Source organism: Oncorhynchus mykiss, chromosome 4, assembly GCF_013265735.2.
Source record: "Oncorhynchus mykiss isolate Arlee chromosome 4, USDA_OmykA_1.1, whole genome shotgun sequence".
NCBI lineage: Eukaryota > Metazoa > Chordata > Actinopteri > Salmoniformes > Salmonidae > Oncorhynchus > Oncorhynchus mykiss.
In genome coordinates, this window is record NC_048568.1 from 1682911 (window position 1) to 1699362 (window position 16452).

The window sequence follows — 16452 nt, forward strand, 5'->3', positions numbered from 1 at the left end:
TTTAAGAGTAATACCTTTTCAGTTGAGGTATGGATTTTTAAGTTTACATAGCAATAAAATGCTTAAAACAAAAGAGGTTCTCAAGTTTCTATTATTATTTATCCTGTATCGGCATAAGGGTGCTTTGCGGTTCCATGTAGAATCTTTTTGACTGACATATTCAGTATGAAGCGAGCCATTGAACCCTCTTTGGTTCTATATAAAGCCTTTACTTCAATCCCAATAGTCCATCTGAGTGACTGTGCTTGGTCTCTGTGCCTTTGATAGCCTGACAGAGTGACTACACGACACGTAGCTATGACAGGCTGTCCATGTTAGCCCTAACCTGGATCACATTTCCCATTTGGAAATGTCAAACGTCACTCATGTCAAGGAGTGTGAGAGAGAGACCCGCAGCCCTGTCTTGTCTTGACCTGGACCCCCGGGGAAGACAGGTGAGCCCGGTCTTTATTTGCCATCTCTACACCGGACTGGCGTCCAGCTTCCTCTGGCGTCTCAGATGACGCAGTGAATTTCCCCCCAATCCCTCCCTCCCGTCTTCTCTCTGTTAGTAGAAGAGGTGGATGAGTCCACAACCTTGAGTTCCTACTGCATTGTGGTCAGAGGCCTCTGCACCAAACAGGCAGACACTGACAGCCAGCCTTGTGTTCCAACTAGTCCCAAAAATATATCCCATGCGCTATGGCGCTGCACTGTCCTTTTGACCTCTGTCCCCCTTCTACTCTCTCTCTCTCACCCTCACCTGTCCTGGATCCTGATCCAGACAGTTGTGCAGGCAGCCAGGGTCCAGTGTACGCTCAAGTCCACAAGCCCCTCATCTCTGAATCTCCATCCCTGTGACCTGAGTGAAAATTGGCCTGGTAGCAGAGTGTGAGAGGTGGATTGCTCAAATGTGATAAAGCGATACACTTTGACCGTGTGCATGTGCGTGTGTGCATCTACAATGACATGCTTCAAAGGGCTTTATCAGGAGGCAGTGGTTTACAGCATCGTCGTCGCAGCTGGGGGCCGTCTACTGACAAACACACAACCACATTGCACACCACCTAACCATCTCAGGACTGATAACAGGCATTTGCCTCCTGGATAGCAAGGGCTCCTTTAATTTTCTCCCCGACACTCCTCCATGCACCGAGAAACTATTTCAAGGTGATTTTTTTGGTATCTTCATCCTAAAGGTCATTCCCTCTTCCATAAGCTGCACAACAAAAGGCTACATTCATCAACAAACAAATTAAGAAATGGCTGCTATACTTTAATGTAAGGGAGTCCTCTGATCTGGAAAGTGTTTTCTTTTTTTACAATGACGGCCTAGCAAGAGGCAAAAGGCCTCCTATGGGAACGGGGGATAAATATTGTAGGTCAAAACTCACATCAAGACAAAAGAGAAAAGACTACATAAAGAGAGGCCTAAGACAACAACACAACATATCAGCAACACAACATGGTAACAGCACAAACATTGTTAGGCACAGAAAACAGCAAAAATGACTATCATTAAATGTGTTAGACTTATTATGTCAAATCAATTCTCTGTAATTATTATTACGTGATTAAACTTATCATGTAAACTTTAATTGACTAAGAATTCGGGGCACCACGGGAAAATCTTAATAGAGTCTCTCTTTCCCCAATCAACGCTTCAGATATTTTCATATCTTATCGAGTAAAGTACTAAGGTATTATTATTAACTCATCAGATGAACGTGGTACCGTTTGCAAATTGCTCCAAAGGATGAATCAGACTTGTGGAGGTCTACAATTTTTTTCCTAAGGTCTTAGCTGATATCTTTTGATTTTCTCATGATATCAAGTTAAGAGGGACTGAGTTTGAAGGTGGACCTTGACACACATCCACAAGTACACCTCCAAATTACTCAAATTATGTCAAGTAGCCTATCAGAAGCTTTAAAGTCTTGACATAATTTTCTGGAATTTTCCAAGCTGTTTAAAGGCACAGTCAACTTAGAGTATGTACATTTCTGACCACCTGAAATTGTGATGCAGTGAAATATAAGTGAAATAATCTGCCTGTATCAATTGTTGGAAAAAATGACTTGTGTCATACACAATGTAAATGTGCTAACCGACCTGCCAATACTATAGTTTGTTGACAAGACATTTGTGGAGTGGTTGAAAAACGACTTTTAATGACTCCAACCTGTTTACATACAAGTGTATGTAATCTTCCAACTGTATATATTTTAGAGGTCGACCGATTGATCGGAATGGCCGATTAATTAGGGCCGATTTCAAGTTTTCATAGCAATCGGAAATCTGTATTTTTGGACACCGATTTGGCAGATTTGTTTTTTATAGATTTTTTTTACACCTTTATTTAATCTTTATTTAACTAGGCAAGCCAGTTAAGAACACATACTTATTTTCAATGACGGCCTAGGAACGGTGGGTTAACTGCCTCGTTCGGGGGCAGAAAAACAGATTTTTACCTTGTCAGTTCGGGGGATTCAATCTTGCAACCTTACAGTTAACTAGTCCAACGCTCTAACCACCTGATTACATTGCACTCCACGAAGAGACTGCCTGTTACACGAATGCAGTAAGCCAGGGTAAGTTGCTAGCTAGCATTAAACTTATCTTATAAACATTTTTTTTTTTAAATCAATCAATCATAATCACTAGAACCTCTTGCGACGAGCAAACCCGTATCCGGGAGCATAATCATAGCCTCAAACGCATTGGCATAACGCAACTTTTCCTATTCATGAAAATCGCAAATGAAATGAAATAAATATATTCAAACACAAGCTTAGCTTTTTGTTAACAACACTGTCATCTCAAAATATGCGTTACAGCCAACGCTAGACAAGCATTTGTGTAAGTTTATCATGGCATAATGCTATGCTAGGCTCTGCTGGCAGCAGGCAACATTTTCACGAAAATAAGAAAAGTAACCAAATTAAATCATTTACCTTTGAAGAACTTCAGATGCTTTCACTCAGGAGACTCCCAGTTAGATAGCAAATGTTCCTTTTTTCCAAAAATAATATTTTTTTAGGCAAAAAAGCTTCCGTTTCTTCATCATGCTTGACTGAGAAATCGACCGAAAAATGCTACAACTATAACGCCAAACTTTTTTCAAAATTTGCTCCATAATATCGACAGAAACACGGCAAACGTTGTTTAGGATCCATCCTCAAGGTGTTTTTAACATATACTGTATATTCGATAATATATCCGTCGAGGCAATTGGTTTCTCATAAGAAGCGATTGGAAAAATGGCTACCTCAGTATTTTACGCAAGATTTTCTCCAGGAGACACCATGTGACCATTCGCTAAATATGGTCCCTTACAGCTATTCTCCAATGGAAATGCCTAAAAAGATGTCACAATACTGTAGACACCTTGGGGAATGCGTGGAAAATGGAAGCTCATTCGTAGCTCATTCACAGCCATATAAGGAGTCATTAGCATGAGGCAGTTTCAAAAAATGCGGCACTTCTTGATTGGATTTTTATCTGGGATACGTAACATACGTATGACATAACATTGAAGGTTGTGCAATGTAACAGGAATATTTAGACTTATGGATGCCACCCGTTAGATAAAATACGGAACGGTTCCGTATTTCACTGAAATAATAAACGTCTTGTATTCGAGATGATAGTTTCCGGATTCGGCATCTAGATGTATATCTGATAATTGAAAAGTGACACAAACAGAGATACAGTAATGTGGGTCTCCTGTCTTTCATGAGGTCACCAAATGAAACAACTTTGACAGGACTTTTCTGTAAATACCCACAGACCATTCCCACATTCTCAAAAATAGAAATATTGTTTAATTATTCATACTTTTGATTGTCAAAGTGTCTCTCTGTGTTCCACAGTTTACATTCCACTCTCAAACACTACAGAGCATAGAGGCAGCGTATTTTACAACCGCCATGAAACAGCCGACTTCCCACTCTCCCCCTCTACGAGAGAGAGCCCGCTGTAGAGCGGACCCACTGTAACCTGACCTGATCCACTGTAACCTGTTTTAGATCGTCACAGGAGAGTTATGAAAGTAGAAACAAAAGCACATCACACAAAGCAGCCACAAGTGTCAGTAAGTGTCCATGATTTGAATGTAGAGATGGAGTAAAAAATGTCTAGTTTGAGTGTTTTTTGCAGCTCATTCCAGTCATTAGCTGCTTTGGGGACCTTTAATAGAATGTGCATGGCAGAACAGGTGCTCTATGTGAAGGATGAGGGTTCCAGTAGGTATCTTGTGATGGAAAATGTTATGTTGATGCTTTTCTATTGATACATGTTTTTGCTTTTCTAATAACTGTTTTCTGTGTTCATGCAAGTGACTGATTGTACGAACACTCATTATCAGTATCTGCAATTTGGCAGTTTTCCCAGACCCTTGTTTTGAGAACGAAAGATATCTCAGTTTCAAGGTCTCAGCTTAGAGAGAAGAAGCCTCGCTAGTATTGGTTGGTCACATGAATGAAGCAAACGTTAATGATTAATTAATTATGAATGAATAAGCTAAATCATGCAAATATAACTTGTCGGTATATAAGAGATCTAATGGGGCTGCCCTGAGAGAGGTCCTGATTGACATGTTCTTGGTGCATTGAGTTGGTTGGAATCTCTCCAGCGAGCTAATAATAAACAATGATTTATATAAGATTGACCTCTTGTCTCCCTGTGTAAGAATTTCCATGACAATTTGGCTTCAACAAACAGGATGATTAATTCTGCCTGCGGAGCTTTCCAGTGGGGGTCTGCAAGAAAAAACGGTGGTGCATTTTATGAAGCATGAAGGAAATTCTCGCCTCACCAAAAGATGACAAGATCCAAGCAGACCAGACCCTTACCGTAAGTTGCTCAGGAGGAGACACATCATCTGCAAACAATTGAGGGACCACAAATGATTTCAGTAAGTGAATTTAAATGAATCTGTATTAAAAATTTTAATTTAAATTAAATCGAATTAAGGTGAGTAATGCATAAAAAGGTACCCATAGTCTTGTAGAGAGAAGGCTATTCACTAGACCTATGAGAAGAATAGAGTGAGGGCATAATGGTACCATGGAAAGCCCCGCTGCCAGCTGTCTGTAGGCATTTAGAAGAAGTGTCTACGTGGTCTGCAGCCACTACAAATAACACAAGGTGTTTTTGAATAGGGTGTGTTTTTTATATGTATAGGAAGTAGCGGCAAGAGAACCATTGAAGATACATGTGGTGCATAGCAAGTAAAAACAAGATAATTGTTGTAGATGCACATGGGTTAATAAGGGAGATTTCCGAGTGTGTTTGGGAATAGTACTAAATGGATGTGATTGTGAGATACGACATATTAAGCTGATTGAAATTTAGCTGATTGAAATTTGAATAATAAGATTGAAATGTAGCTATTAATTGCTAAGTGAATGAGATCTGTCAGGGGACTAGCGCCAGTGTGAAAGAGAATTATTGAGTGTGTGAAAGAAGGGATACCCCAACCAGTTCTGTGTGAGCTGAGTTTTTTGATATGTAACGTTATCTAGGGGTTCTGTCCACCACCGCCCATTGATCTACATGTAGTGAGCAATGACAGGAGAAGCCATTGAAAAGTTTGAGAGGTAAAAGCTGAGACTTGGTAAGGGCTTGAGATTTCCTCAAGAGAGAGGCTAACAGTTGAGATAAGTAAGGTCTTTAACAATGTTCATTGATGAATAACTAAAGATTTCTAACGTTATAATATTTGATTCTGAATGGAAATATGAAAGAAGAGAGTATTATTCCCAAAAATGTTGTTAGATAGAACACTATTGAACATTTAAACTCCTGTATAAATAGAACACTGGTGTAGAGGATGAATTTGTGATGTAACACAAATGTATAATGGGTTACTGGATATGAAGTAACAAAAATGTATATAATGGGGTACTAGAGGTCTGATGAAGTAACAATACAAATAATAATAATAATATACAAATTGCACACCCACACATAAACGTATGTAAGTGGTAAAAAAATGATTCTGAGAAATGTTCAGAGTGGTCCCTTCATGGATCATTTGATAAAGATAAAGTTAGAGCATTGTACGTGACTTGACTTACCCCTAACCAATAAAATGATAAATGCTTATGAGATTTCCTCCACCCTGGTAATACATTTTCAAATAAACCCCATACCCTGTTAAATAGAACCAATGATTTTCTGTTAAATAAACTTAAGGCTACAATGTATTGTACTCCCAATGGCATTTTCATTGATGTCCCAAATGATGACATTCTAAAACAATTTGTGAGTTGGCAAAATGGAAACTGCGTCTGTTTCCCTGTCTATGCTGTCTCAGGTGCCAGACTTATAATGGTCCGAGCGCACCATCTACAGGGGACGGACAGACAGTGCCAACCTAGTTAAGTGACTCCCCATCCCGGGTCCGGGAGCGTTATCATCGCCTGACACTAATTAGCAGAAAGCAACGGACATAAATCTTCCTAGAAAATCTTCCTATTCATGAAAATCACAAGTGAAATATATTGGAACACAGCTTTGCCTTTTGTTAATCACCCTGTCATCTCAGATTTTCAAAATATACTTTACAGCCAAAGCTAGACTAGCATTTGTGTAAGTTTATCATAGACTAGCATAGCATTTTGCCTTGCTAGCAGCAGGCAACCTTGTCACGAAAATCAGAAAAGCAATCAAATTAAATCGTTTACCTTTGATGAACTTCGGATGTTTTCACTCACGAGACTCCCAGGTAGATAGCCAAAGTTCATTTTTTCCCAAAATATTTATTTTGTAGGCGAAATAGCTCCGTTTGTTCTTCACGTTTGGCTGAGAAATCGCCCGGAAATTGCAGTCACGAAAACGGCGAAAAATATTCCAAATTAGCTCCATAACATCGACAGAAACATGGCAAACTTTGTTTATAATCAATCCTCAAGGTGTTTTTCTAATTTCTATTCGATAATATATCTGTCGGGACAATTCGTTTTTCAGTAGGACCGATTGGAGTAATGGCTACCTCTGTATTTTACGTGAGAGTCACCCTGGGAGTCATCAGGTGACCACTTTAACATAAATGCGTAAAACTACGTCACAATGCTGTAGACACCTTGGGGAATACGTAGAAAGCCTAAGCTGGTTGATAGCACATTCACAGCTCCAATAGAGACTCATTGGAACGCAGCGCTTTCAAAATATGGGGCACTTCCGGATTGGATTTTTCTCAGGCTTTCGCCTGCAACATCAGTTCTGTTATACTCACAGACAATATCTTCACAGTTTTGGAAACGTTAGAGTGTTTTCTATCCAAAGCTGTCAATTATATGCATATTCTAGCATCTTGTCCTGACAAAATATCCCGTTTAAAACGGGAACAAAAAAAATACTGCCCCTAGAGTCGCAACAGGTTAATACATCCTTCCAAACCTTCCAATTACGTTAACCTTAAAATAATTTACATTTAATAAGTGGAAGCAGAAAGTGAATATCCAACAGAAATGTGAAATAAATATGTAGGTTAACATTGTTAGGGTAGACTAAAATGAAAACAATGCCTTCCAATATGGAGAAAGTTATAATGTTTGTTTTGTTTTAAACCTTGCAATAGGGTGAAAAGCAGAATGTTGTTTGAGAGTGATCCGTGTGTATTAGCAGTAGTAGATTGAGAAGGTCTTTCTATTGGGAAGAAGGGAATCCTAGTTGAAGGAAACAGATATGGAGACTAGTGAAAGTAACAAAATGAATGGTAATTGGATTTCAGATAGCACTCCGATAATGCAATGTTTTAGTAATTTGAAGATGTAAAACAGTGGGATTAAGCATTGGGACTGATGTTAAATTAGAGGCCGCTCACTCTTCAAGGCCTGGTCCACTGCTCTTGCGTTTAAGTCATCTGTTGTTTGAGTTATAGATAAGCTTCCTGTGGAACAATATTTAGCTGCCAGTACACACTGAACTTAATAATTCAATAAGACCAATTTTGACACTTTATCTCTCAATTCTATAGTTTGGGTAGCACCAGTGATTTGAGTAAGAAGGTAGTGTCATCTAAAACAATAACATCTTTCCATTACGTGGAACTGTGTCCAGAATGAAATAAATCCAAGTAAAAATATTTTAAGTACTGAATATTGAGCTAATAAGCACCTACTTTTTGAAGGTCCTAGCAGATTTGTTAAACACCAGGTTTTATATTTTGACTAGTTTATATCCAAAGGAGTTTGTACAGAATTGTATTTCAATGCAACAGGTAAAACTGAGATTTTTTTTTTCTTGCTTTAACTAAGCAATCAGTTAAGAACAAATTATTATTTTCAGTGATGGCCTAGGTTAACTGCCTTGTTCAGGGGCAGAACAACAGATTTTTACCTTGTCAACTTGGGGATTCGATCTTGCAACCTTTCTGTTACTAGTCCAACACTCTAACCACTAGGCTACCTGCTGCCCCAAATGCTTTCAAGAGGGGCTCTGGGATTGTTCAGCTTGATGCGACACTATCATCTGATGTGTCTGAAGTATGATTCTGTATACGACTGATGGAAAGTCCGCAACCAATTATTTTTCTTTACATCTCTCCCTTTGAAAGGCTTCCTAAGGCAAGTGCCTTGGGAGAGCAGTTAAAGGTACCCGGATCCAGCTGTTAAGGGAGCTCCCAAATTAAGTAAGGCTTGGCCATTTTGTTTGTTTTTAACCTACGATTTTTATCACACACACTCGAGCACCCCCACACAACCCATATGTTAATATTTGTTAGTTGTTAACCTCTCTGGGATATGAAGGACGCTAGCGTCCCACCTGGCCAAAAGCCAGGGAAAATGCGGAGCGCCAAATTCAAATAAATTACTATAAAAATCAAACTTTCATTAAATCACACATGCAAGATAGCAAATTAAAGCTACACTTGTTGAGAATCCAGCCAACATGTCAGATTTCAAAAAGGCTTTTCGGCGAAAGCAAACGATGCTATAATCTGAGGATAGCACCTCTGTAAACAAAGAGAGAATAGCATATTTCAACCCTGCAGGTGCGACACAAAACGCAGAAATAAAAATATAATTCATGCCTTACCTTTGACAAGCTTCTTTTGTTGGCACTCCAATATGTACCATAAACATCACAAATGGTCCTTTTGTTCGATTAATTCCATCGATATATATCCAAAATGTCAAATTATTTGGTGCGTTTGATCCAGAAAAACACAGGATCCAACTTGAGCAACGTGACTACAAAATATCTCAAAAGTTACCTGTAAACTTTGCCAAAACATTTCAAACTACTTTTGTAATACAACTTTAGGTATTTTTTAGCGTAAATAATCAATAAAATTGAAGACGGGATGATCTGTGTTCAATATAGGAGTAAAACAAACTGTAGCATGCTTTCTGGTCACGCGCCTCTAACAGTACACTTCAAGTGACCCTCGTTCAAGATGGCCGTACTTCTTCATTACACAAAGGAAAAACCTCAACCAATTTCTAAAGGCTGTTGACATCCAGTGGAAGTGATAGGATCTGGATTCCCAATGAAAACTCATTGAAAAGAGAGTGACCTCAAAATAAGTTCTGTTATACTCACAGACATTATTCAAAAAGTTTTAGAAATTTCAGAGTGTTTTCTATCCAAATCGATCGGGTTCAAGTCCGGGCTCTGGCTGTGGCCACTCAAAGACATTCAGAGATTTGTCCTGAAGCCACTCCTGCATTGTCTTGGCTGCGTGCTTAGGGTTGTTGTCCTGTCAGAAGGTGGACCTTTGCCCCAGTCTGAGGTTCTGAGCGCTCTGGAGCAAGTTTTCATCACGGATCTCGCTGTACTTTGCTCTATTCATCTTTGCCTCAATCCTGACTAGTCTCCCGGTCCCTGCCGCTGAAAAACATCCCCACATAGTTACTGTCATGTAACAATGACAAGCAACTTTCATGTAACACTGATGTCACAATGTCAGATGAAAAAGAAAGACATTACTTACTTTCAGAGGAGCAGCGTAGCACACACCATTGAGGCCCACAAACAAAGCTGTGGGCTGTTTCCTAGAATCCAGAGCATAAAGAAAGAACAACTACTAATGCCGAAACCCGGGATTTTCAGTCTAACACTCTCCCAACTGAGCTATTTTTGGATGTTTGTAAAGTCAATTCTGTGGCACACTTGACAATACACACGCATGTGACTCACAATTTTGACATTCAAAATGTTACTCATGGCCAGTACAGGGATCGAACACACGACCTTGGCGTTATTAGCACCACGCTCTGACCAACTGAGCTAAACGGCCACTGGCTATGCCACACAATTGTTGAGATGCACCGAGCCTCTGGGTTAAAAATGCCTTATGAACCTGTCTTCAATGACAATCCATCAAGCCACAATGAAGTCTACCTGTGTCGATTCTAAGCTTCCTGGAGCAACCGAAAGTGGTTAAAATCACCCTAAAAGTGTTTTGCCATACCCAACCTTTAGTTTGTGAGAAATAGTGCATTCAACCCTGTGTAAATCAGTCAGTTCTTAACGTAAAGACTTTAAACTCAGGATTCTGTAAAAGCATACCCTAATGAGGATATGTGTTTACTTTAAGCTTCCTGTGCCAACCGGAAGTGCCTTTAATTGGGGTCAGAGTGTCTGTTTTGAAGGGTTAAAAAGGTAAAATATTTTCAAAACTTCATATGTGTGAACTTTAAATCAGTCATTTTTCCCAACAGATGTCAAAGAAAAGATCTCACACACAAACAAAAACACACACACACACACACACACACACACACACACACACACACACACACACACACACACACACACACACACACAGAGCAAGGATGGAGTGACAAAGTGCGCTGCTTAAAGACACACAGAGCCTGCAATGGCATTACCATAATCTCTAGGCTGTGCCGAGTTCAACGAGATGCCCAACTTGACCGTAGCTCGCTCGGTCTAGGCGCAGCGACCGTGAAAAAAGTAGGCCCAAAATGAAGCTTGGCCCCAAATTTAATTTGCTTTTGGATGACAGTGAGAGAATCGGTAGGTTGAGAAGCACAATTCGACCTCAGGTACGTTCCTGAGGTCCTCCCGATCTGTGCAAGCCTAACCTTGACCCTGTGGCATTAACCCTTAACCTCTCTGCGCACGGAACCCGCTAGCGGGCTGAAATTGCACAACATACGGTGATCGCTACATAAATAGTCATATTAAACATTCATGAAAATACAAGAATCTCACATGTATCGAAAGCCTAGAATCTTGCTAATCCAACTGCGTTGTCAGATTTAAAAAATGATTTACTGCGAAAGAATGCAATGCGATTATCTGAGCATGGAGCCCCATAAAAAACAACAATTTCAACCAGCACAGGCGTAACATAATCACAAACTGCATTAAAATAAATTGTTTACCTTTGACGATCTTCGTCTGTTTGCAATTCCAATGCTCATTGTTACACAATAAATTATCTTTTGTTTGATAAAATCCGTTTTTATAGCCTAACACGAAACATTTTGTTAACCGCTTGTGTAGTGAATACCGTCTCATTCCATTTCCGACGACACTTTCCAGGTAAATAACCCACACAGAACGTGACTTTTCCAGTCATGTTTGGTTTCACTGCAATCAACTGGTTTATTTGTAACACAATCAAACCTGATGGGCCATTTCGCAGGACGATTTGAAGACAACAAGTCATGACATCATTGTGCACCAATGATTTGCCCGCTGTTTCGTTGATTTAACCCAATGACCATGAATGTCAGTCAATCCAGGAAATTTCAAGAACTTTGAAAGTTTCTTCAAGTGCAGTCGCAAAAACCATCAAGCACTATGATGAAACTGGCTCTCATGAGGACTGGCACAGGAACGGATGACCCAGAATTACCTCTGTTACCAACCTTCAGAAATTGCAACCCAAATAAATGCTTCACAGAATTCAAGTAAGAGACATATCTCAACATCAACTGTTCAGAGGAGACTACGTGGTCTAATTGCTGCAAAAAAAACGCTACTAAAGGACAACAATAAGAAGAGGAGACTTGCTTGGGCCAAGAAACATGTGCAATGGACATTAGACCAGTGGAAATCTTTTGGTCCTTTGGTCTGATGAGTCCAAATTTGAGATTTTTTGGTTCCAACCGCCATATCATTGTGAGACACAGAGTAGGTGAACCGATGATCTCCGCATGCGTGGGTTATTTGGGTTATTTGTTAAACCAGTGCTGGATAAATATTGGACAGAACACACACTGGGTTGCGTGAATAACCCAAACATGGGTTAATTTAATCATCAATTGTGTTTTTATTCACTTTAATGTAATCTATAGGTTATTTTCAGGAGGTGTGGCTTATTAGGGCCGTGGCTTTCCGATAGTTTGGCCACCCGTGAGAGTAAATGTCCTTCCTGTTGATCATGTTACGTTTGTACACTGGAAATTTCAACTTTCCTTGTGTTGTTGCACATTACATATTCTAATATAATATTAATTGTCTAGCCCTGACCATAGAGAGCCCTTGGTTCTCTATGGTGTAGTAGGTCAGGGTGTGACTAGGGGGTGTTCTAGCTCAATATTTCTATGTTGATGTTTTGTATGGTTCCCAATTAGAGGCAACTGGTAATCGTTGCCTCTAATTGGGGATCATATTTAGGTAGCCATTTTCCCACCTGTGTTGGTGGGATATTGTGTTGTGTTTGTGCACGTGCACCACCACGGTTCGTTATTGGTTTAATGTTTTTGTTTAAGGTTTCACCGTAATAAAGATGTTGAACTTCAATCACGCTGCGCTTTGGTCCGCTCATTACGACGATCGTGACATTAATACAATTATTATATACATATTGTAAAAAAGTGCTAACTATCCCAACATTGGCTACAAATGTGACCCAATGCCTGCAACCCAGCATTTTTTAGACTGCATCCTATCCTCTCCTCCTCTCTCATTCTACCGAGCCCCCCTCTCCCTCTCTGCCTCTTTCTATTTCTCTCACTTGTTCTCTCAATTCAATTCAAAATGCTTTATTGGCATGCATCTCTTTTCCGCTCTCTCTTTTTCTGTCTCCCTTCTATCGCCCCCACCCCTCCCCCATCTCTCTTCCAGCCAAACGGCTACCCAGGGACTCCTTGTCCTCTCCCTCGCTCGCTCGCCCCTCCACCAACGCTCCCTTTAGGGGGGGATTGAGACATCCTGGCGGATATTATCAATACATCCCCTCCAGCCAGGCTGCGAGACATGAGACAGGGCCGCTCTGCCTATTAGTCAACCGCTGAGCGCGGGGACAAGGGGAGCAGCTGTCTGGCTGGCTCCTAGCTCTGCCAGCCACACTCATTCACTCCTTCTAGAACTCCCTTCCTCCTTCCATCTCTCCCTCCCTTACTGCAGGACTGCCACCGACTGGAGGCACACCTACATCCTTCTTCCCTCTCTCTTTCTCTCCATACCTCCCTCTATCTCTCTCCTTCCTTCCATCTCTCCCTTCTCTGACAGCCACACTCAATTATTCTCTCCTTCCCTCTTTCCCTTTATACCTCCTTCTCTCACTGCCAGACTGCTGCTGTTTCAAGGCACACCTACACTCACTCCTTCTCTCCCTCTTTCTATCCCTCCATCTATCTCCCTTCCTCACTGCAGTACTGCTGCCGACTTGTGCTGAGACACGCCCGCTCCAGTAATTAAACATGTCTAATTTCACAGGGAACCCTCTGGCCCCGGTCTCACAGTGAAGGATGCTCCTCTGAATGGGAACGGACGGCTTTATTGACCAATTAGCCGCAATAGTGTTTTTTACCTCTGACTCCTGTCTCTCCCTCTTGTCTGGTCTGGTTTATCTGGTTTTAAACCAAGGGTTGTTGTTGACCATGCCCTCATGCCCTACTGAGGATGACACCCTTGTGTTATTCTGTCTGTCTGAATCCTAGACTGCTTTACTTGTATATAGCGGATTAGATGCTAATTGTCTACTGTATATGTTGAACTTAGGTTAGAACAATTCTGTGAAGCCATTATAGGAAAGATACAGTAGGTGGATAGTAAGATTGATGAAAATACAGTACCAGTCAAAAGTTTGGACACACCTACTCATTCAAGGGTTTTTCTTTATTTTACTATTTTCTACATTGTAGAATAATAGTGAAGACACTAAAACTATGAAATAACACATATGGAAACATGTTGTAACCAAAGAAGTGTTAGACAAATCAAAATATTTTTTATATTTGAGATTCTTCAAAGTAGCCACCCTTTGCCTTGATGACAGCTTTGCACACTCTTGGCATTCTCTGAACCAGCTTCATGAGGAATGCTTTTCCAACAGTCTTGAAGGAGTTCCCACATATGCTGAGCACTTGTTGGCTGTTTTTCCTTCCCGCTGTGGTCCAACTCATCCCAAACCATCTCAGTTGGGTTGAGGTCGGTGATTGTGGAGGCCAGGTCATCTGATACAGTACTCCATCACTCTCCTTCTTGGTCAAATAACCCTTACACAGCCTGGAGGAGTGTTTTGGGTCATTGTCCTGTTGAAAAACAAATGATAATCCCACTAAGCGCTAACCAGATGGGGATGGCGTATCGCTGCAGAATGCTGTGGTAGCCATGCTGGTTAAGTGTGCCTTGAATTCTAAATAAATCACAGACAGTGTCACCAGCTAAACACCCCCACACCATTACACCTCCTCATCCATGCTTTACTGTGGGAACCACATATGCAGAGATCATTCCTTCACCTACTCTGTGTCTCACAAAGACACAGCGGTTGGAACTGAAAATCTCACATTTGGACCAAAAAACAGCAATTTGACCATGAAGGCATAATTCACGCAGTCTCCTTCGAATAGTTGAGATGTGTCTGTTACTTGAACTCTGTGAATTATTTATTTGGGATGCAATCTGAGGTGCACATTAAGAAGGAAATAAATAATAAATGAACTTTTAACAAGGCACACCTGTTAATTGAAATGCTTTCCAGGTGACTACCTCATGAAGCTCATGAATGCCAAGAATGTGCAAAGCTGTCATCAAGGCAAAGGGTGACTACTTTGAAGAATCTCAAATATAAAATATATTTTGATTTGTTTAACACTTTTAGTTTTACTACATGATTCCATATGTGTTATTTCATAGTTTTGATGTCTTCACTATTATTCTACAATGTAGAAAATAGTAAAAATAAAGAAAACACTGGAATGAGTAGGTGTGTCCAAACTTTTGACCGATACAGTATATCTTAAAATTTTTCTTGGATATTGGACAAACCTTCCTGCCTTGACTGTTTATTCAAATCCACATTGTGGTAAACGTAATATGCTGGCCTTCCCCATTACGGGCTTGATTGAGTCTGGACCTTGCTCGATAGATCTTACATGGCCTGTAGTTGTGTGAAAAATGTACTAATACATTAACAGATAGAATACCATACAGTTGCACAGACACATCCCACTGGGCACACCACGTAATTGGTGTAGATAATTGGGTAATATTTGGTTGAGACATTGATCAATGCGATTTCAGCCTTTATTCACCCACTCAAAAAGACAGCCAGAAGTTTGTTGAATTCCCAATGTGTCATCACTAAGCTTTCAACAATTTAACATCACAACCACCTTCCAATGGTAAAACAATTCCTGATTTTTGGTTTAGTTGTCATCTAAATGTGTTATCTGCGCTTTCAACCATTTAAACAAAGTTCAAATGGGAATACAATGTCAGATACTTTGCATTTATACAATAACATATTGTGTTATCACTGTGCTTCATCTAATAGAACAACTAAATGGCCTGGAACTGTTTATTTAAAATGCATTTAAAGTTTGATTTTATTTAGTCCTATGCTTTAACTTTGATTTTTGGTTGAGATGGAGACGTGAATACAAAATATTAATTATACATTTTTGGACAAACTCAAATTCAGTGGCACAGATGGAACTATCCAAGAGGAAGATACATCTCCTTCAAATGTAGATATTTGGTTGCATTGACAACCAAACACAATTCAATATCCAGCTTGTCTACAAATGAATAATGGATTCACCTCAACCAGAAATATAAATGTAAATCTAAGCTACTCCAACTTGAAATGCTCTTTAAATAAAGTTTTATTTTATTTAGTCCTATTCTTTTATTAACTTCGATTTTTGGTTGAGATTGAGAAGTGAATCCAACGTGTTAATGATTAACTTGAAGATTAAATTTGCAATCAACCAGAGCTTCAAAACCTAGGCCAATATGTAATGTCTGTTTTTAGTTGAACCCTGGGTTGAATTGAAACAATAGCTGTTGATGTCTTTGCAAATGCTATTTAGACCTAAATAAATGTATGATATATGACATTTCATTTGCACTGTTAAATCTACCCTTTGGAATGACTTCCATAGCAACAGTGAATACAATTCAAACCCCCTCCAATTTTTTATTTTTATCACTTGCTTCGTAAACAGCAGGTGTAGACTAACAGTAAAATGCTTACTTCCTAACAATGCAAAGAGATAAAAAAGAGAAATATAAAAATAATAATAATAATAATAATAA